This window comes from Anas acuta, chromosome 1 (genome assembly GCF_963932015.1).
Source record: "Anas acuta chromosome 1, bAnaAcu1.1, whole genome shotgun sequence".
NCBI lineage: Eukaryota > Metazoa > Chordata > Aves > Anseriformes > Anatidae > Anas > Anas acuta.
This window is the reverse complement of record NC_088979.1, coordinates 176818300-176841588: the sequence shown is the minus strand read 5'-3', so window position 1 is coordinate 176841588 and position 23289 is coordinate 176818300. Positions and strand designations below refer to the sequence as shown.

The following is a 23289-nucleotide window of genomic DNA, read 5'->3' as shown; positions in this document are numbered from 1 at the left end:
ATCTGCATTTATCTACATTCAGGGAATAACTGTACAAAATGAGCCTGATTCTTCTCGCATTTACCCAGTTTTCAAAAGTATTCCAGTGGGATTTCACCTCAGAGCACCCTGAATGAGAATCAAAACCCATGATTTCACACAGCAGTGATGAATCAAATAAACCGCTCTGCTTTCCACACTGCTGAAAACGGGCATGCTTTTCAGGGCATCCTACACAGCTGCTTTATATTCATTATATATCCACATATCAGTCGCAGTAGGGGAGATATTGCAATGGAGGGAGGGTGGGAGGGAGGGAGGGAGGGAGAAGGACAGATGGGTCTGTTTTCTTAGGTCCTTCTCTTAGGAGGAGGTGGGATCAAGAGGAGCTTCTCTCAGAGGTGACAACAGCATTTCAGTGGGGGAAGAAGACCCAGTCTTGGGGCCTGGGGAAGGTCACCAGCTCTCCACTGGATGTTGCACATCCCAACAGACCTGCCAGAATTGGGGCTGGTTCCTCTGGATGCTCAGAGCAACACCCATAGGAAAGACCAGCAATGAATCCCTTAAGAACTTTGTGAAGTGTTTTTTGTTGTTGTTGTTGTTATTTGTTTTGTTTTGTTTTGTTTTGTTTAGGTAGCCTTTTGGGTAGAAATACTTTTGAAGTATTGCAGAGGCTTTTCTCCCATAAAAATGTTTGACATGAGGTGTTCACTTCATTGCCTGTGGAAATTGCTGATTTGTAACCAAGAACTGTTTGTGAGTGGATCTGTGACTGCTCCTATTTCCCCACATGAGCACTAGTATCTTTTCTCACCTATTAACGTCTTGGTTAATATTCCAAGGAGATTAGAATCAAGGCCCTGAAAATCATAAATGTTACTTTACAAAGGAGGGAGAATTAAGACAGTCACATCAGACAGTATTTACACTCCTCATTTTTCTGAGATTTGGTTTTACTGAAGGATACTTTCTTGAGAATGAGACTTGCCATTGGATAAGGCATTGCCATCTTCAAATGGTATGAAAGCAAAACAGCACCATTCTTCTCAGTCTCTTCTGAGTATCTCTTTACTTTGTTTCCAAATGAGTTCCTTGTAAAAATGTCACATTGCTGTGCTGCTCAAAAGCTACTTAATATTCTTCTATTCTTAAAAGAGCTCCGTATTCCCTGACATCAGAGGTTTCTTTAATCAGCTCTGAAGATGTTCCATCTTCTTCATGGTTTTCCTTGCTAAATTATAATGAAATGCACCAAAAAGAAAAAAAAAAATCCATATATTTCTCATTTGACTTGAGGAAATAACTAGCTTTGGTAACAACATTTTAATTGCTGAGTTTCTTCTGTTGCCTAAAATATTACTAAAGATAAAGGATTTGGCCTAGTCATGTTTTTAAGAACTATTTACAAATCTAAGCATTTTACGGAATCTGATTCAATGTCTCCAAGCTAACATGGCAGCAAGCACATCATTATGAATTTCTTGTTTGTTATATGCATTAGTTTTCATGCTTAAACTGTTTGTAACAGTATTCCTAAGCAAGTAAAATACAACCTGTAAGAAAACAAAATGTTCATTTCTGCAGAAGATCTAATATTTCAAAGTATTTAGCTCCAAAATGGGATAAAAATGTGAAATTGGTATTGTATTAATGCTGTAGTACAATGATTTTTTAATATTTGAACACTATATATTTTATAAGGATTTTATAAAGTATTATATACGAAACTATATCATATTCAATCTGATACTCTAGCACTGAAGTTTAGAGTGAATCAAGATCTTTGTTGAACTAAGAACTTTATCTCATTAAAAATGAGACATTTTTTTCTCTCCTAGTACTTAATTAAATGTAACCAATTTAAATAAATTATCTGTTAAAAACGGAGAAATGTATTTTACTAACACTTAAAAGTGAATAAAACTAGCCAGAAATATAGCCAATAATATTTCTGAACAATTTTAAAGTAAAATAGTCATTGAAATACCACTCTATACCCACTCTACCAGGAAGTTCAGCATATATTTAAAACTTGTAAATTGAAAAAGGACACAATTTTGCATGTGGACAATTTAAAACTGTGTGACTACACCTCTCTTCTTCCAAAGGGACATGCAAAGGTGGTAACTGTATTTACCATTGTTTAATGGTAAATGTAAGCACTGTTGGACATGTTGGATTGGTTTAATTTATTTTAAAGAAAGACAAGATTTTTTCCTTCCCTCCACAAATAACTGTGCCTCCCGGGGCTCCAGAAGGTGCAACACTGCAGCTCCATTACATGTCATATAAAAGCACTCACAAACACTAAGCACAGGAGTTGTGATATAGAGAAAAATCCCATGACAGTTTTCTGGGGTGAAACACAAAAAGAAAAATAGAGATGAATATACAGCAGGATCAATGAATCTTTGCAGATTCTGTCATTCTCCAGTCTGAAGTGCTAGCAAAACAACACCTACAAAGTTTGCTTGAGTTATAGTGTAGTATCAGGAGCAAAGCAGATTCACAGCTATGTCTGTAAATTGTGATGAAATTCCATGTTTGCACCCCATATAAATGAATGAGGATAGTGTCAATAGTCTCAAATATGTGCAATAACCTAGCTGAAATAAAGTATATATTACATTTTATCTTTTTCTAAATTAATTTTTTTAATTACTTTAAAAAATTGCCTTCAAGTATGAAAGTTGCAAAATAAAAATGTTATAAACATTTTTACCTAATTGTTATGTTTGTGTTTCCGAACAGATGGTGTTCTATGTGTGCAATAATTTAAAGTAAAAAATTACTAGGTTACTGCAACAGGAGCTCCTTTCTCTGATGCTTAATTCTCTGCTATGTATAAGAAGGGAGCTAGAAAGAAAGACCCTCATGGTCTGGATTTGACTTTTGCAAGTTTTATATCTTAGGTTTATTGTAGGTTTAAGGGAAATGGGAGTATGGAAATTTCAAAGGTCGTAAGGATTTTAGGTCTGTAGAATGAAAAATATCACAGTTCCCAAAAGGCAGAAAATCCATAAGTTCTTAAATTCACCCACATGGAAAAAGTAGAGTATGTAAAGACTTAGCATCAGCCTTCAGTGACACATTTTAGACTTAAAAGGCACTTTGTTCTGGACAAAGACATGCAGAAAAACTGTGTAGGGGCTTTAGAGGAGTCACAGTGAGTGGGTTACTGGGAAGGGGCAATAGGTAGGGAAAAGCAAAGGAAAAAATATGGGTAGAAATATAATGTTATGTTTGTTATCTTATGTTTGTTGTTATGCTATGCTATGCTATGCTATGCTATGCTATGCTATGCTATGCTATGCTATGCTATGTTATGTTATGTTATGTTATGTTATGTTATGTTATGTTATGTTATGTTATGTTATGCTATTTGTCCTAATACTACCCTTTACCTTCCACGTAACATTGTCGGGGATCTATGACATCCCCAAGGCTTGGAATTGCAACTTCTCATCTATTTCAGTGCTTTCATTCCCCTGCTTCATCCTACTCCTGACATGCAGTGGTTGACCCTGTGCAGTTATGCTTAACAAGAGCCTGGTTTTCAGTGAGTGATGAACAGCTTCCTAAACCCTTAATAGGTTTGTTACTTTAGTCAGGGATGCACATGCATTTCCCTATTAAACTACCTATGAGATTTAATGTGAATTAAAGTTTAGCAAGTAAGACCAAACAAAGCACTAACTTCTCCAAAGGACTTCTTCTTCTTGCTGTAGCATCAGATAATATCAACTTCTGTTCTTGTTTGTCATAAGGCACTTTTATATCACATTGGCACAATAAAGGTCTTCAGTATTGTTTGGAATAGATCCCATACCTCTTTAAACTTTGGATCTGATCAAAATAATAATTCTGTAAAAACAGCACTGTATTTCTTCCACCTTCTCTTCAACTCCAGAGCCAAAGTATTCATCGCATGATGCTCTCCAGCTCATTCTGCTGTCAGCAATGCAGAGCCATTACAGCAATCAGATGTAATCTGCTTTATCACCAGCAAAGCAGTTGCCAGGAAAATTTCAGATTACTGAGATTTTTATACTAATTCAGTGAAAGTGTCCGTGGTATTTAAAGCACATCTTGATTTTCAGTCCCAGAGTTGTATTTTCAAGCGTAAAATTTGGATAGCTTACTTAGCAATTTTGGTTTATTGAGCAAACACATACTTTGCACAAATTAGGAAGGTTAAGTATGAAACATCAAGATAGTGTTTCTGCCGAGTGAATTTTTCACCCAGGCACGTTTAGCCAAAAGCCAAAATTTTAAGCTGATTTTAATTGCATGTTGATTTGTTATGGAATTAGCTGTGGACAAAGAGAAAAGTTTGATCCTTGAGCCCTACCTCTGGAATATCTAATGACCTTTTCTGTGCCCGTGCAACCACTTGTACTGTATTCACACGACTCCCTCTGGTGGCTGACATCTCCACTCCAAGCACGGTAGAGCATCTTGCTTTTTTTGTTTGGTTGATTGGTTGGTTGGGTTTTTTCATGTTACACATGGGTTACAGATATGTTGGTGGATTCTCAGCTCTCCTGGACAGCGAATATGCTCTTAAAGTTTTTGTTTGAGCAACCAGATCTCTTTTTCTCACAATTATATGTATACCAATTCAACTGGATAAACAAACTACTGTTAAATATTGAAAAGACCACTGAAAAAAATTGTTAAATACGTGTTTTTGGAAAAGATATAACATTTCCTATTCATATATTTCTCTTTTATGTAGCACACCACTACAGAAACACCTCACAAATAGTCCAAATTTGTCTCCAAGTAAGCCAGTGGCATAGTGCAAAAATTAAACCTTAATTTTCTTCTTACCTGGGGCAATTTATGCCACTTGGTTATATAAAGGGACCTTTAAGTCTACAAACTCACTTCTGCTTCCAATGGCTTTCTTCTCCCACTGCTGGAGACAGCGTTATGTATCAGCTGCCATTCTCACATTTTTCACTATATGCTTCCTAAACACATAACAGAGCCCAACAATCTGCGTATCCTATCCAACATCCTGGCAAATGCGTAGGAATTTGATGATAGAAGGCCCCCAGAGCACTGTGCTCCAATCACCTAACTCTATGAGACCTGGTTGGCACCAAAAGTATCTCACATACTTCAGACACTTTAGTGATGGTTAAGCTTCAACATGAGCTTTTTTTTTTTTTTCATGCATGGTTTGTCCTTTCTTAAGCACACCTGACCTCGCTTTCATCACACAATGCCATCTTAGCTAAAATATCAAGCAAGAGAAACCACAGATTTTAAAGAAAAACTAATCATCAGCAAACTTTTGAGATGAAAGAAAGATGAAAATTTCTGTTTGTCCTGACATCAGATTGACTGTGATTTATTTGTTACATTACACAGATGAGTAACACCAAGTTGCACAAGGGCACTGTATTGGTAAGTCACACTCCATGCTCACCTTGAACATGCAATTCCTTATCTCGGCATGAATAAATCATCTTAGCTGAGTATCTACAGATGATGTGCCAAAGCAGCATGACCGTCCCAGAATGTACAATAATGCAGTGGGGTGTCTGAGGAATCAAGGAAGATTCAGATATGAGGCACAGTAATGTATGATGATGTACTGGTGATCAACATAGAGGAGTCTTCCAATAAAGAATGATGTGCACTGCTGGGTGCCTAGGAGAATACGAAGGCCTCTTATGTCACCTCTGCTAAACAGGATCCTACTATTTTTAACATTTTAATTCAGGTTAGAATCCAGGTCTCTCCTTCAGACATACACGCCTTCCTGCCTGTATATATGTACACTGTATAGGTGACATAATTTTCCATTGCTTTTAACAGACATTTTTATTTGGTGATTTGTTATTCCAAGGCTGTTCTTCTGCAGAAAAGTAGTTCCTAGTGAATTCATTATGGCAAGGCTCAGGTCTTTATCCTGTAAGTACTTATGCAAGTTTTTTTTGTGCTTGAATTTTATTTTTATACATGAACCATACCCATTGTGGGTTCTAGGAAATGGAGGCATCATCTCAGTGATGTGGAATAAGAATAATGGTGCAGATTGAACCTAAACACGACAATCTTGTCTCCGTCTGTCAAAGAAGAGCAAACCCTTACATTTTTTATTTTATTCTTCTGTTTAGGTTTGCCCTATATTAAAGCTCCTTCGAGTAGGGTGGCAATGAAAATATAAAAGAGTGAGGACTATCAAGCATAAAAAATAATTAACACCAGAGGCCATTCCCATCTCAATGCCATAACCATTTGGTTGCATTTCTCCCTCCCGATATTTTTTTTTCTCTGCCTAAGCAAATCTTTTTCTAGCTGCAGAGCAGATCAACTGGAGCTGATGGCAGAGCTCCCCACACCAGCTAGAAACCAGGACACTCTCGTAGCACAGGGCAGTGTGGATCCAAACACTCGGAGGCTCAGGAAAGGCTAGACATCAGTGTCCTGTTCCTGAGTAGATGCTCCCAAATGTCAGCTGTAAGTAGAACCACGTTAGTTAATGAATTAAACAGCAATGTTGTTTGCAAGGCCTCTGGATTAAATCTCAGGCTACTCCATGCAGTGTCAAGTTGCTGACACCACACTCTACATGTATGGATGACATGAACCAGAGAGAGAAAATGACGTATCAGTGGGAATAATGCAAGGTCTAAAACCCATAACTTACAAGGAGTGCAATGGAAGAGTCAGGGGTATTGGTGGAGGACATGATCAGAAACATGTGCAGCTAAAAGACTGACTCTTGCTAAGAAAGAAGGATCTGTTATCCATGCCTGTGGTGATAAGACAAAAAATAGTAGCCTTTAATCAAAGAATATCTAAGCTAGATATTAAGGTGCATTCTCTTGCAGCCCACCTGAGGAGATGGTAAAAACTCCATCACCAGAAGCCTTAAGTGACAGGTGGGATGCAGCCACACACTCACCCAGCCTAGCAGAGGGTTAGATGACTCAGCTCTCACTTTTAGTGCTGTTTTTCTAGATGTTAGGTTTCTCAGAGCACACATAAGGGGTGTACCTCTGAGGTGGAAAAGCATTCAAATTCTGGGTTGCAACAGCTGCTCATCAAGAAATAGGTTCTGCATGTGCCTGAGTGAAGATGTTGCTTGTATTTAGATGCCCAAGGAACTTTCAGAAAGACCTCACAAACATCTTCAGGATAAGACAAGGACAGAGACACTTCTGCAAAGGTGTGTTGGACACAGAGTTTACAGGAGAGCATGGTAATATCCATTCACAGCATATTGGCATGTGACAAGCAGGGAATTTTAGACCAGTGAAATGCAACTAGCTAATAATAACAATTGCACAGTTTATTTATGGGCATAAATTTGCATAGGTTCCTCAGGGTCAGTAAGGTCAAGAACTCGACACATTTTCTTTTCCCAGCTCTGCAGTGAAATTGTGCAGTTATGTATGCCAAGAAACACAGTTAATTATAAACAGATAATGTCTTACCCAAGCCTGCACAACAATTTAAACCTGAAAAACTCAGGTTTAAATATTGTATAATTCAGGCACAATCTCTTTTCCACATTTGAATAATACAAATATTCAAATCCTATCGGTTTTACCTTATCTTCCCAGTCTGCTCTTCTACCCTGTTTCAGAGGCAGCTCCTTTCTTAAGTTGTCTCTGAATGTAGCTGTCTGAATGAATTGAAACTCTCCCTCTTTACTGTTCATATCATGACTTCCTTAAATATCCCTATTTTTAATCACAGCATGCTTTGATTACATCCTTAGCTAAACTACAGTATCAGGATTACACACACTTAACTGTCCAGCATAAGCATAGATCCACAGTCCAATTCATCGGGGTTTTTATGTACACAAGTCCCTGACCCATTAGCTGTTGACACACTCTTGGGTAAAACTACTTATTAGTGGATCTAATTTTATGTACAGAAACACATTTATCAGTGGCACTGTATAACTAACTGTAATGAAGACACATAGAATATCATTTGGATGATACCCTTGCTTTTCTATGATTTCATTCATCAAAATGTCATGTGGAATAGATATAATTAACATTGCTCATGTATTTTTGTACAGCATTCACAGCACCTTAACTGGCACTGTTTAACAGAAAGGCACAGAAGGAGCCTGAACAGCTTAGCCAGGAAGCAGCAGCTTGGCTCTTCCTCTCTCCATGGGGTCCCCCCATACCTCTGAGGAGCCTTGCAGGAGCATTAGCTAGAGCACTGGCAGTACAAAATACTCCCCACTTTCAACCAAGGTGAAATGAAGTTCTGACTCAAAGAACAGAAAAATAAGCATTCAATCCTGTGATATAAAGAAAGTAATTTAAATGATAAAGGGATGAACTGAACAGGAGATAAAGTGGAGACCACGTTACAATGCAGCTGCTCAAGTTACTGCTTGCTGGAAGCCCATGAGTTGAAAAATGTTTATGAGGCACTTGTTTTGTTGCCTCTGATCGTTTTTGCTGCTGATTCTCCATGAGCCTCAGCTGCTCCTGCACACATGGTCACAATGGTTTCTGGACTGCCAGGGCAGAGCAAAACATCTTCTCATTAAGGTCCATGGTCATTCCTGCCCATGTGGCAATGTTATTGAGACACTCAGAGGAGAAGGATTTACTGCCATATTGCAAAAGCATGTACTTTTGCTAACAGGTAGTTAAATGATTAAAGGCAATATTTTCATTCCTATGAATTGCTCGTTGTTTCAGTCTGGAAGATACAATGAGTATATAGAGAAGAAGGCTTCAACCATCTTTTTTTTTTTAGAAGCTTTCATAATCAGTTTGTCAAGGTTGAAGGATCATATTTATGTACAGGTTGGTTCTGGAAACGGTCTTTGCTTGTGTATTTTGTTTTGTTTTGTTTTATTTGTTTTATTTTGTTTTATGGTCCAATCAAAATCTGCTTCCCATATGTTTTTCCATCTACCAGTGTAACTTTATCTAAGGTACATGTATTTCTGAATTATTCTATTTCCATTTTTTTTCTCAGATTGTTTTCTTTTCTCAGATTGCTGGATATTTTATTTTCCATCTTCACTTGATGCAATATTTTTCATGTAGATTTTGAATCCACTTCTCCTAAACTCCTTGGCAATTTAATGAAATTCGTATGTCTTTGATTTCTTTCAAGAATCCTGGCCTAAAACATGTTTTCTATCCTCTCTTTGATGTTTTGCTTTAGGAGAATATTCTTTAGATGGACTATTCTTAAATGGCACCCACTGTGGAGACTTTATTCCTTTCAGTAAGTACATTTTTAAAACTCCATCTTAATAGCACACTCTAGTATTCACCTTTAATATCACCCTCCTTATCACATCAAAGTAATGTTTGTCTGTGGTGCTTCACTGAGGTATAATGAAGAGTATATCTGACAAACATCAGATGATTTGCATGTGAGTATGCTTCAGTGTGGTTTCTTCTGAAATTAAACCCTTCTGAAGCAGAATTAACTTGGCTTCTTTAGGAAGAAGTAGATTTGGCTCCAAGCTGAAATAGCAAGATTTCTCACTAAATTTCTGGTAAGACTAAAATTATTTCGAGCTCTTGAGTGGGAGATACCCTCCTGGTTCTTTTGTACAGTCTTCACGAAGCCTGGAAAGACCCAAGAATTTATCCAAGCCCAGGCAATACAAGCCCCTGTCCTACTACATGGGTTGTTACCTTTCCTGTGCCAAAGTCTCACTATTTTTGAAGCCTAGGAAGGTCAGATATTTCAAATTAGAATCTCACTGGAGATGACTAAGTGTTTCCATAGCATATGCAGTCTTCAGTTTCTTGCCACTGCTGCAATTCAGGCTGTTTCAGCCCTAAAGATGTATTCTGAAATAGTCTTTTCCCTGGGCAAGCACCTCCCCAGTTGAAGAGTTCAGAGTGCCCGGGCAAGGGCAGATCGCTGAGCGCTGCTCCAAAGGCACCTTCAGGGCTAATTTGTTTGACATTGTTTTGCTTATGCTTCCTGCTGCAAATCAAGAAGACACTTAGGAAATTAATATATAAAGCCCCTTTATCGCACCACTACATCCTGTTAGCAGTTCAGAGACCAGCTGTGAACGCTTGCTTGCCAAACCCTCCTATTGACACAGTGACAATGTGGAGCACATTTTTTTACCCTTTTTTCCCCACACCTAGTGGCTTTTTGCTTACCAGTGTCACTGGCCTTGTTTTTCTGCAACCCAGCAAAGATACATTCCTTAGGAAGACTGGGCAAATCCATCAAGATCTAATGTTCTGTCCTGTTGAAAGCTGTGCAAGAGACAGCACATAAGATATGAGGCTCTGTGTTGTGGTTTTCAGTGAATAAATCTACATCAAAAGAGTGACATGGGGGCACTGCACTAAATATTTAATGTTTTGAGGGGGCAGTATATATATATTTTCTTTAACAGAGCATTTTCTCTGCACTTTGATCTGAATACACATATTGGTAGATATCATTTTTCAAAAATAATTACTATTGGAGCTGTTCATAGTATTAGTTTTCATAAATTCATCCAGTTATAATTAATATGTGCCTTTCAAGGACCTAAAAGGGAAGGCATTCAATATTTCTTGTCTCTAATTTTAGTATGATCTGATTTTCCTCTGGTTGCCTTTCCAAACACCTGGGGCCAGCCATATGAGTAAATTAGATTGTGCTAAAATGCATATTAATGAAGCTCAAGCAATGGTTCCCTAAAGGGACAGTAAAACTATATATAGCTCCTTTTTTTCCCCTCTCTTGGTTAATGTGCCTTTCAACACATTTAGATCCTAGTAAAATCATGCCATTTTGGAATAGCCAAAATATATGTATATATACAAAGAAGCTGTTAAAACAAAACAGAGGCACATTTTTTTGAAGTGTATAAATGATCACTATTTTTAGTACTTGCATTTTAAAATTATTTCATAATAAAAATATATTTTCTTTTAATTGTCTTATCCTACAGAGAAAAAAAATCATACCAAGACATTTGGAATAGAAAGAAGTAGCATAGCTGTTAATTGACTACAGTACTCTCTGTTTTAGCTTTCTTAAAAAATTGTACTGTTTATTTTAATGGACAACAATGGAGGACATCAACCAATTGTCCTGCATGACACTTGGTATAAAAAGAATGAAAAGAATTTTGGAAAAGGACATTGGAATAAATCCCAGTTCCTCAAGGAAGCGAGGAAGTGTGGAGTTTATCAGGGTTTGTCCATAGAAGCATTTTAGTCCAGATAAGGAGGGTGCTTTTTAGGTGAATCACTCACTGCTCATGATGCCTTGATTCACACCATACACTGGTCACAGAGCATACATGCCAGATTCATTTCAGGAAAGTCTAAACTGGAAAATGAGCTCCAGAGGCACATTTAGAGTGCACTGACTGCTCATGGGCATTCAGCTCATAGAAAAAGACTAAATTAAATCCAAATGAAAACCTCCTGAATGGATGGGTACTGGGTCCCCAGCACCACCAGATGGATGTGTGTCTGCAGAGTGCCTGGATGATGAGAGAAGCCCAGTTTATCATATCAGAAAAAATTGGTTTGGTAATTAGACCAAAGGATATGACTCAGGGATAAACAACAGGAAGGGAAAAGAAATACCAAGCCACAAAACAAACTGACACAGAAACAAGTGAGTAGTACTTGCTCACACCCTTGAAATTAGAAAGAAGATGTAGACACACATCTAAGGACTGGAAGGAAGATCTAAACCAAACTGAAGTTTTGGAACAATCTTTCCACTGGAATATCATGGCTTAAGGAAGCTTTTAAAATGCAGTTCAAGGAAGGAACTGTATAATATGGGTGCTTTTAAGCACAGTGGACAGAATCTGACAGTTTAATCTGTTCAAAGGCCTTTAATTCCTAAAGATTTTCAAAGAATTACTGTAGGATCTCCATTTTATTACAAACAAGCTATATTTTAAACAGGCTCAACTCATTTTCAAGTGCCTTTAAATGTAAAAAGAGGGGAAAAAGAGTTCTCACTTCTCACTGTCAAAAAAAATAAAAAATGATGAAACATTTAGGATAAGGAATATCTCTGTTAAGCTTGAACTGGATTGAAATGTTGAAAGGCACTGTCTACAAACAGTGCAACGGTCATGCAATTGCAGCTTATGGATCCACAAGCAAGTTACCAGTCATGCCTGTTTACTTACTTATTGTCATTGCACAGTGTAAAGCATATCAGAATAGACAATCAACAACAGGGACACGCAGAGTCAGTGTCTGCTTCTCAAAATGTTGCCAGTCAGACAGGGACTTTGCCATGCATGATTTTCAATTAGAAAGAGGAGAGGTGGATTCAGTAAGCATTCACATAGTCATCCAGGTTTTCATTTTCATCCAAGCACCCCTTCAGAAACTACAATAGAAAATACAGAATGAAAGGGCTCTCTGTGTTTAATAGAAGTTTACTTTCTCCATTCTTCTTTTCTTTCTGAGTGAAATGGAATTTTTATGTGTGTCAAAGCTTTACTTGTTAATTTAAAAACTGCATTCAATTTTACAACTATTATAGTTTCATTTCGAGTGTTTTATTATTCCTATTATTGGCCTTCTTTCCCAACTACCTGTGCTAAATTTTCTTCCCTATTCTTATATACCCATCCTCTTGTTCTTCCCTTTAAAGACAGTCCATCCTCCCTGCCAGAATCATCCTTTTGCCACTGTAGGCAATGTTTGGAGCCTGCTGGTTTCCAGCACAAAGAGCAGTAGGATAATCATCCCTGCTACCTGCCTCCTCACTCCCCCCCATCACCAGTAAACATCTCTAAAAGCATGCAGAACATGTATTTCTTCTCCTGAAGTTGGTCAATCATTCTTGAAGTAAGATATCTTGGTAGGAAGTTCTCACTTGTTTCTTTTGGTTGCTCTGGACACCCAACATTGGCAAAGCTTGACTCATATCCTTGATGTTATTTCTGGCACTAACACTGGCTTCTCTGGAAAGTAAAGACTTTGTGTAGGTTTTGGGCTTGCTCACCAAAAACTGGGCAGCTAGTTGGGAGAACGAAGGACAGCCAACTACAGGCACACAGGCAAAGGATGCTCTCATTCATCAGTTGCCTATGGATACTATGAAGGAAAACCTGCAATTTCATCATGTTCTAGGAAAGAAACACTGTTGACTTTCCTGAGATTTCCGCTTTTATTCCATCATCAAATGACAGTTCAACTAGGCTCTGAAAAATTAAAAAGCCAAACATTAAGTTAGTACATACATTAATAAATGCAGAATTAAAAACTAAAGAGAGGAAGATTTGTATAAGATAGTCTGACTACAGCAGACAATGTCTTTCCATAGAAGTAATTCCAGGTCAGTTAAATTGCTCTTAGAAAAATTAAATATTATGCATAAAATATGCAAGACCTTTAGCTTTTAATCTTTTATGTTTTAATTGTATGGTAAAATAGTGTTTTGTCAAAGTAATTTTGTGTATTTAACTTTGAAGCACTTTTCAAAAGTCAATGACATGGTTTTAAAATATAGCACATCAAACGACATTTCCATCGACATACAGCAGTTGCCATAAACAGCCTTAATTTCCAGTCTAAATTACTGATCTAAATATATTCAGGCAAATTAATGCAATGGAAAATTATAGAACCTAAAGTGTATATTTATTTATTGCAACAAGTTTAACTTGCATCTCATCTGCCATTCACACAAGGTTACTTCAAGTTTAGTGATTTTTCACCTTTCATGCTCAAATTGAGAAAAAAAAAATGCCTCAAAATATCCATAATGCAGTTGAAAAACATACTATAACTAAGCTATTCAATGGAATATTATTTTCTGTATATTATTATAATTTCATTTAAGTTGTTACTACTGTGTTGAGCAGTTTAAAACTTGAAGACAAGTGAACAATAAGCAAAATTGCCTTTTCAGGTCAGGCATGGGAGTTTTTGAAGCAGTCAGTGCTACAAGATGTATCAAGGTGCAGAAAATTACCAGCACACGTGTAGATTTGTTTCACAGCCTGTCTCCTGATGACAGCTTTGTAATTGGTTTTAGAGTGGCACAAGGTGCAGGCAGCCTGAACCAGGGTGCTATTGAGACTGAGTTCATTGAAAAAGGGTTGTATTCATTGAGGATGGGTTTTTCAATATCAAAAAAAAAAAAAAAAAAAAAAAGTCTTAGCTAATGATATATCACTAATCATTTTAGGTTGGGACAATAGAAAGTAGATTAGATCCCACAGCAACTGTTAATACTGAAAATCAGAAACCATGTGTGGTACAATTTATTTCATAGTCCTAACAAAAAAGCTTCTACTTTAACACAAATTAAGACCTGGTTTCTCTGAGACAGAAAACTGTCCTCTTACTCTCCAGACTACTTTAAAATTGAGTCTTTTTCTCCTATTTCAGACATTGCAGCTTATTATGAACAAAATCCCTCAACTGTTCAGTATGTCACCTTCTGTTTGACAGGAGGAAACAAGGAACGATTACTGTGTCTGTGAGTTTCACAAGGAGCTGGGGAAGACAATAAAAAATGAAGTGAGTTTTTTTTTATAAGGGGAAATGAAAAGAAACCATTTATAAGCAGCAGAATGAATGGCTGTCTTTTTTTTTTTCTTTTTCATTTTTTTCTTTTTGTCTCACAACTGAATCCTATTAGCTTCTTTGTGTGTCTTCTCTGTTAAATATCTAAAGGTAGGGTATAAAGAAGCTGGGCCCAGACTATTTTCAGTGGTGCCCAGCAACAGGACAAGAGACAAAGGACACAAACTGAAACACAGGAAGTTCCAGCTGAATGTGAGAAAACATTTCTTTGCTGTGAGGGTGACAGAGCACTGGAACAAGTGCTCTGTGCAACGTGCTCTAGGTGATCCTGCTTGGCATTGGGGTTGGACTACATGATCTCCAGAGGTCCCTTACAACCTCAGCCACTCTGCGATTCTGTGATTAAACCTCTCACTTGCAACACTTCAATATGATGGTGGGTGGGATGACTGGGGGTGTATGGATACCAAGACAGTGAGGACCTTCTGTCCCTGTGTGTCCAACATGAGACAAGAACTGCTCTGCTCTGCTCAGACTAGAAAGGTGAAAGTTTTTCAAGCAAAGCATATTGTATGCTGGCCCACTCTAGGAACTTTAAATCCTGTAAAACTACCACACTGTCAAGTATGGCTAATGTCACCTGTGTAACTACATCACCTCTATTCTTTCTTCCATTCACTTCACGGTCCTTTGCATGCTGAAAACACTTGCTCTTTGTGTAGTGTCTGATATCAAGCAGGAAGAATTTCGAAAATCCCACCTGAAATTTGTCAGGACCATGTGCCTCCCAGTGTCCAGATTTGTCTTGGACACAAGTTGGAATTTGGAGATCTCAAAGAAAGCTTGTGGTGAATAGTATAAATTTGTACATTACTTACCAAAGGTTGTTTTGTCTGTAATCTGTTGGATCAGTGAAAACTACTAACGTAGTTTTGCCTAACTAACTAATGTACTACATCCTTGTGCATGTAGTACAAGGTCACCTAGCTGCACTTGTACCAAAGCTCCTTTTCTGCCTTGCAACTACAGAAGTAAAGGGAAATATCCCATGTCCCATATGCTTCTCACCCGGTGCATGGTATTCAAACATGCAGTACAAGAAATCTTACCTGTTCTCTGGTATCTGGCAACCTTAGCAACAGCTCCTCTGCCTTGCAGGCCCTATCAAACCAGTGCCTTGAACCTAAACCTTCAAAAATTGAATCTTGAAGGGGCATGTGAAGATGAAGATTGGTTCAGGCTCTGTCTGCATTTAAAGGGTCTGAGTCACACTTCCAAACGTGGCCCGTGCATTCAGTGGCTGATAAGACCTAAAACTGAACAATTTGGAGGTCAGAGACTACGGAACGATGTTAGAAATGGCTGCAGACAGGATAGGAGGGAAGCAGGGGTTCAGGCAAGCTCAGAAAACCCACAGGGCAGAAGCCAACGCCAGCGCATGTTGGAGGCAACCTGGAAGACTGTCTGGGGACCCCGCATGGGCTGGATGGCACACTCTCAGGTCCCACACACACTATGGCTGCAACAAGGGGCAGTTTGGGGGCCTGTGGCCTCAGTACTGGGCCAACACACCCACAAGATATACCAAACCACTCAGTGATACACTTGGTTTGCCTAACAGCAGCACCCTGGGATAAGCAGGACAGGGGTCTGTGCTCAGGGACAGGTCCAGCGCTCACTGAGCTCAGCATAATGAGGCCACTGACAAGAGCTAATGAAGGTCTTGTCAGCTGCTCTTGTCATAAATGCTTCACACACACTTTTGGAGATGGCAGTCAGCCCCTGCTATCACCAGTGACAGTGTTGTGCTGATGGGACACTGACATGAAGCCACAGATGGCCCTGTGGGGACAGCCGAGGGCTCCTCCGCAGGGTTTTTCAGGTGACACACAGCAGGCAGAATTCTCCTCTGCATCGCCCCTTCTCCGCCACCTCCCTCCTGAGGGACTGTGGTGCCTTGCAGCTCAGGGGGTGACATGCCAGTAGGAGAGGCCTCTAGGCCTCCATGCCTACCTCTGGGAGACCAGTTCCCAATGGATGCAGGGCCCCCAGTTTGACCATCAACCATGTCAGGAGAGATGGCAGTGAGTATGTTAAATTGCTGTTTCCATAGAAGGAGAAGTTGTTCGTGGAGAAAAATATACCTGGCTTTAGGCCTTAAGAAACAGTTAAAAATCTTGCTCTATTCAGGGTTTGCAAAAAGTCATAAAAGCAGGTAGAGAAACAATTTATAGCAGCAGCCAAAAACACACCATCCCAGATGAAGCGCTCCAGCACGGTTTTTTCTCTTACAAAGGAAGTTGTGGTAACGCAAATGTAACAGCCACTCTTCAACACAAAACAGATTTGCCCCAGAGCTCTGTAACAAAAACAAGCTTGAAAATGGGTTCTTTCTACTCAAGTACAACATTTTTCCTGCCTCTCTTATTCCTCCCTCCCTACCTTCACCCAAAAATAATTGCCTGGAAAAAGGAGAAGTTCCTGTAGTTACTCCTGAAGAGTGCTGTATTCAGGCTTTGGTGAAGTAAGGCAGATCACATTAGAGCCACTGAATATTTGAATTAGTCTCAGCAGGTCAATTACTACAAAGATTTTCTGCTCTAGTTGCTCGCAGAGAGATGTGCACTTCTTAAAATCCCAGCTATTTTCTGTTTAATTTATTGGTAAAGAAAGACATAACAGTGCAAAAAAAATAAAAAAAAATCAATTGAACAAAACAATTTTATTGGAATTCAACCTGCTACAACAAGGTGTACAAGCACAAAACCTCAAGCAAGACAAGCAAGCATTCTTGTAACTTCCTTCAAAGACCTCTGCTGTTTGCAGCACATCAGTCACTTAACAGGTTTCCCCGTTGATCAGTTATTTAGCCTTTCCTGTTATTTTTCTGAAAGTTATTTTCTTTCCTTAATTGCTACCTCTAAAAACAAAAAGTGTACCCTTATACTTCTGTACATTTCAGTTTAGGGCAGTATAAACTCCTGCCTTCCTACTTCTGTTTCAGTGGCTTCTCTCTACCCTCAGCTGTTTGTCAGGCAGGGGAAGGATGAGAAGTCAATAGAAGTTTGAGCAGATCAAAGAACAGGATCTGTCAGGCTTTCACAGCCTCCATGCCCAGTATTTATTATATTGCCATCCTCAGGAGCCGATGAACAACCTTTCGTTTGAGAGCTTGGACTGAAGAAGTTCCAGAATACCAAAAAAATGGATGAAAGCCAGAAAAAGTCAGTAAGCTTGAGAGTCACAGGAATAAAGGGAGAATTAACACTGTCACACACAGCTGCACTTGCTGTTATTAAGTAGGGGAGATAATAGAAAAGATGTCTGAGGATAATTAGCTAAAACTGTACTGTAATCTTCAATTGAAAAATAGATCCTTTACAAAAATTCCCTACAGAAATCTGGTAACTCCTACAGTATTTATTTCTATACTTTTTGTTTGTTTGTTTTTATTCAAATACTTTACATACACTTTAGATGCAATTGATATTTAAATTTTTTTCAATCCTTTATGAAGCTCAGAGGACAGAAGCAATTCAATCAGAAATAAAGAATGATGTGAATAAGCAGCAAGGGAGTGCCTCTTCATTCAGTGCACAGAAAAATTAATATCCACAGAACAGCTATTAAATAGGGCAGATTTTTTGCATGGCTTCAGTAGTAGAGCCACACTCATTTTGTACCAAGCAAGTATTATACGATTAAGGAAGATGGGTGACAAAGCTGAAATTTGCTAACAGGGAGCAGGGGAATAAGTGTTCTACTTATTTGTAATGATAAGTCCCAGAGTAAGACACTAACAGGTGTTACTTTACCCACAGAAAAGATTTCATCTTTCTTTTTAAATAATAAAAATAAAATTAAAACAAAACAAAACAAAACAAAACACACAGCACCTACCTTCACACTTGGAAAACAAAGAATATTTAGCAAGAGGTAACGATTAGCCAAACAAAATTATCTTACCATTAGTGATCAACAGTTAATGAAATAGCTCAAAACTAGTCTTCCTTATGTAGCACAGGCCAATAATACCAGAGGAAAACTGGACAAGCAAAGTAACAGAAAGGACAGACATACTTGCAAAAGCTGCAAATCAACTTCAAAACTAGATTAATCTCAAAAACAAGAGTGTCCAGGCAAGAGTATACATGCTGAGAAGGCAGGGCCAAAACAGGCTTGAGTGTGTGCTGCTGTCACTTGATGGATCTGGAACACACAGCTAAATCTGGGATTAAAATACCAGATAGTTATGTGCTATGCTGTTTCGTGTCTGATGTATGAAGCAAGGCATTGTAACCACATGAGCTAAAGCTGGAAAGTGGAAATGGGAGAAGCCACAGTATGGGGGCCTCTCTCACATGCACAGGAACCAAGCAGAAACACAGGTCTGGTGAAAACAGCAGGCTTTTCTGCAAAATCTGAAGGGTAAAAAATAGCTGCAATTTAAGCTGTTCAAATAGGTTCACCATCTCACGCAGAGACGTTGCATAGCTTGTTGTTAACAGGAAGGTTCTGTGTAGTGCTACCAGCTTTAACTCCATAACACAACTGTCTGAAAAAGGATTTTAGAAGTACAGGCTAGGAAAATCCCCTTCGCAGGTGCAACACAAACAGGGGTAAAAGCACATTTTCCCCAGGGATACTGAAGCTTCTTGTAATTTCAAGGTCACATAACAGCCTTTTCAGCATCCCATCTAATCTCTCCTTCCTCAAAGGGAAAACCATATTTTCAGTATGTTCTAACATGAATTTTTAGAATTAGTTTGAACTAGAAGGAGAAATATGTACCATTGTTTTTCATCATCTAATCAACACTTCTTCCAGGTCAGGGTATCTTGTTTTTATATATGTGCCTAGTACTTGCATAAAAGGGTAAGGAAAACACCATCAGCCAATCCTTATGCTCTTCGAATCTCTCCATACTACACTAGTGTAAATTTCCTACAGCGTGGAAGAAGATGAATCCATATTTACAAAAAATCCATAATAACACAAGAAATAAATTCAAAAATAGCATTTTCTTCTAGGCCTAGAATGGAAAAATGGAAAATAAGGGATGTGGAGAGACTTAAAAACAACGTTCTCATTAAGTATTTTTTCTCAGAACAGTAACAGAAATTTAGAATAGTATTTTAAATTCTGCTCTTACAGTTGCACTTCAGTTTCTCACATACTTTGACATATTAATTGTAGAAAGACAAGTTGTTTTAATCTAAGCTTTCATATGACAATTCCTATAAAATACGCAGATGTAATTCCCTGGTATATTACCTTGGTTTATAGGATGGTTGGCTTTGTGTACCGTGATGACATTGTATATGATATTTATATTCTATTAAAGTGGCTGGTAGTAATTATAAAGCCTAGACATTTCCTTAGTTTGAAGGTTTTTCGATAAGATAGCGTTGTTTTAATAACTTCATAATGAATCTACATAAAGATGGTATACTGCCATAGAAAAATAGATGAGAGTTTCTTCCATATCAGCACTATAAAATTAGGTCTCCTTTTTAATCCTATTTCTGGGCCATACAAATATAACCTTTATACTTGCCTACAGGTCATTAATAATGATACTTTCCATGCTTCATTTTGTTACTGTAGGGATATATAAACAGGAAAAAAATGTACATTGTGTGCACCAATTTCAAAATGTATATATTCTTAGTTCATGAATGTGCGGTGCTGATAGTACTTCTATGAATATTATGTATTTATTTCTCACTCTTAATTAGAGTCTAGATTTAATGAACTATTACTGCAAGATTTGCAATTTTTCATGTTTCCTAACAAGGTTGTGGAAGAATGCAGCCATGCAACCACCAATTAATTTGTAGTAAAAGATACTGCAAAGGAAATCAAAAGATAAATGTTGCAATTTTAACAGTTAAACAAAAGACAAACACATTCACACAAAATCCCCAATACGACTTCATTACAGTAACAAAGCACTAGCTTTTTCTGACAGTTTAATAGCTGAAACAAAGTGAGAAAGGAGATCCTGACACCCATAAGTAAGCAGGAAAGGTGATGTCAGGACAGATATCTGATCATTACCATGTAATCACAGCTGGCAAAAAAAAATAAAAATAAAAAAAAAATCACATGCAGATTTCTATTGAACTGAAAGACCCAGTAAAGGCTCAGATCACACCCAGCTAATGGGATGTGTCAGGAGGTAGAAACCACAGGTGACATTGATTATCCTACCCTCTAGAACAGAATTGCTGCTAAACAGGAAACAACAGAAAATTTCAGCATAGTCTCCAGATCCCCCATACGATCATGTGTTTGGAACTCTGAAAAGACAGCTGTTTTTTTGTGCCGTGACATTGGGGTGGTGGGCAGCAAGATGTGCTGTGCCCTGTCCCAGGCAGCAGGACCTGCTGTATGGGGCTCTTCATGCACAGTATAATTGGAATGGGGGGGTGTTGTAGGTATCAGCATGGCTTAAGCTGCTCTGAACTTCAGCTGACTGGTGCTGGAGAAACCCACCCTGCCTATTTAAAACCAGCCCTTTATGCACATAGTGCCTATGGAGACAACCTGAACTTGTCTGGAGGCAGCCAAGCAGAACAGGTAAGCAACTTCTTCGGAGCCACAATGTGTAATCCACCTCTCACCCCCCTCTCTTCCCATAAATATAGATATTATTTTTAACATTCATTTGCAATGTAAACTTACAGTTTTACTTCATTGCAAAACAAACAAACACCAACTTTCACAATATTTTTAGGATGACTGAGAGCAAATAAATCATAATTTTAGTATAATGCCTTACCTCTTATGTGTCACGCACACAAATTATCTCTGGATATTTTCTATGGAAATCAAATGGAACCAGAAAAAAATCATATACGGAAACTGACATCTTTTTGAGTTTCACATTAATACTTCTTATGAACTGTAAGAAGGTAGAAATGAGAGTACAGCCATTCTAGAAAAAGGATCAGCAGGTTTATCACCATTGAAAAAGACTATCTAAAACGTCCATCACCCACTATATAACATTCACTTTTAATATAATATATGAAATTAATTAACTGCATCATAAACCAGCAACACAGACCTAGGACTGGGAGAGGACTGAGCTGAAGATGTATTTGAACACTTGTTTAAGTGCTCAGTAAACAGAAACATTAAACACCTGCAACCTCTGATTTCTATGCCAACAAAACCCACCCCTGTCTGCAAAAGGGGCAAGCTCAATTCAAGCATGGGAAAAGCTTTAAAATTCCAAAAGCTGTTTTCAGAGAAGTTCTCTGTGGTATGGGTGATAGCTAAAAAGATAAACTTTAGAAGGAACGCTCTGACCAAAAGATGTTTTCCCCATTATATTTAGCTCTGGAAAACTGGCATTCACAAGAATCAACTGCAAAATATGTTAATTCTAAAATGATTTTTCTACACAAGCTGAGGGGAATATGAGGTGTAAAATAAATGTCATACTACCTTGTATCAACTAGTCAATCTTATTAGGGCACAAAGCAATTTAGATGATAGGCTGAAAATTGGCCAGTGCAGAATGCAGACAAGACCCAATTAAGACAAAAAGCAATTTGAGTTTACTGAATAATCTATAAAAGCCAATAACAAATTACAAAAGCCCAAGAAAATTACAAGTAGGTTTGGTTTTCAGTTCACAATTAGATATATTAAAAGGAAAAAAAAAAAAAAAAAAAGCGTAACATTACCAAATAATTAGAGTAGGTTTATTTTACATTCAGTCTTCATTGGCTGAATGAAGAAAAGAAAAAAGAAAAGCTAGGACTCTAGGGCACTGAATCCACAAAAGGATAGATAAGACAGCACCTTATTTTTAGGTGTTGGGTCATGAGCTGGCTTTCTTGCTCTGTTAATGGCCCTGCAGTCTGTGCCCAGGCTCTGTACAGGTGGGCAAAGTTAGGCTGCAGCTTACTGATCAAGCTGGCTTAAGGATTTCTAATGCCATATCAAAATATATTAAATTACTCAAATCACAGAGATGGTCTAAAAACATGAGCCAAAAGATCTTACAGGGTTTGAGCCAACAGCCCCCACGTTGGAGAAAGAGTATGTATGTCCCACCATGCTTCCCCATGCCCTGTCATCCCTGTTCCGACCTTGGGGATGTCCTGCCACAGGACCCAGACTGCAGGCAGCAATGACAGCTGCTCTGTCTCTGGTGGGGTGGTACAGACAGCACTTATGGCTCCTGGAGCAATGACAGAGGAAGCCAAGGAAGAGGCCAAAATCGTGATTAAGGCAGGCTTGTGCTGGCTGAGAGACCCCAAAGCTTCTTTTTACCCTGCTGCACAGATTGGAGATGCAGGACCCTCTCACCAGAAAAGAACTAAATGACATGAAGTCCTCCAAGACAAAGATGAAAGAAAAAAGAAAAAAAAAAAGTATTTTTTTAACTGGAAGATTTAGGCCTGTCTCTTGTGTATCTCTCCTGAGGCAACTGTGCAAGAAACCTTGGTGCTTAAATGAAAGTGAATCCCCACAAAGCAAGTGACTCCAAGGTACTTACCTGCTACCACTCTCATCGTCAGATTTCAGTATTTTCTAAGCATGTGCTACATTGTCATGAACATTAGCACTCCAGTCTGAACAGAGTATCCTGCTGCATCACTCTCCTCCTGTACGAAGCTATGAAAAGCACAGAAATAATATGTATCTTATTGGTGTATAAATATCCTATTCAAAGCAAACTTTGCTTATGATTGCAGTGGGCAGCTAGTTGAATTTCCAAAGGCTGTTAATGTGCTTTGGCTGTTATGCTTTGGCTGAGGATAGCCTCTGAAGTCTGGATCCAGGTCAAACTAGGATCTGTTTTCCAGAC

At 38.3% G+C, this 23289-nt stretch overlaps 1 long non-coding RNA gene across 1 annotated transcript; it reads right to left on the bottom strand.

The window, feature by feature from the left end:
• Positions 1–7069: 7069 nt before the first annotated feature.
• On the bottom strand, positions 7070–14052 carry LOC137849656 (uncharacterized). Its single transcript, XR_011092009.1, has 2 exons — positions 12934–14052; positions 7070–12303 (listed from the first exon to the last, which is right to left on the bottom strand). It is a non-coding gene; the product is annotated as an uncharacterized lncRNA (long non-coding RNA).
• Positions 14053–23289: the final 9237 nt, after the last annotated feature.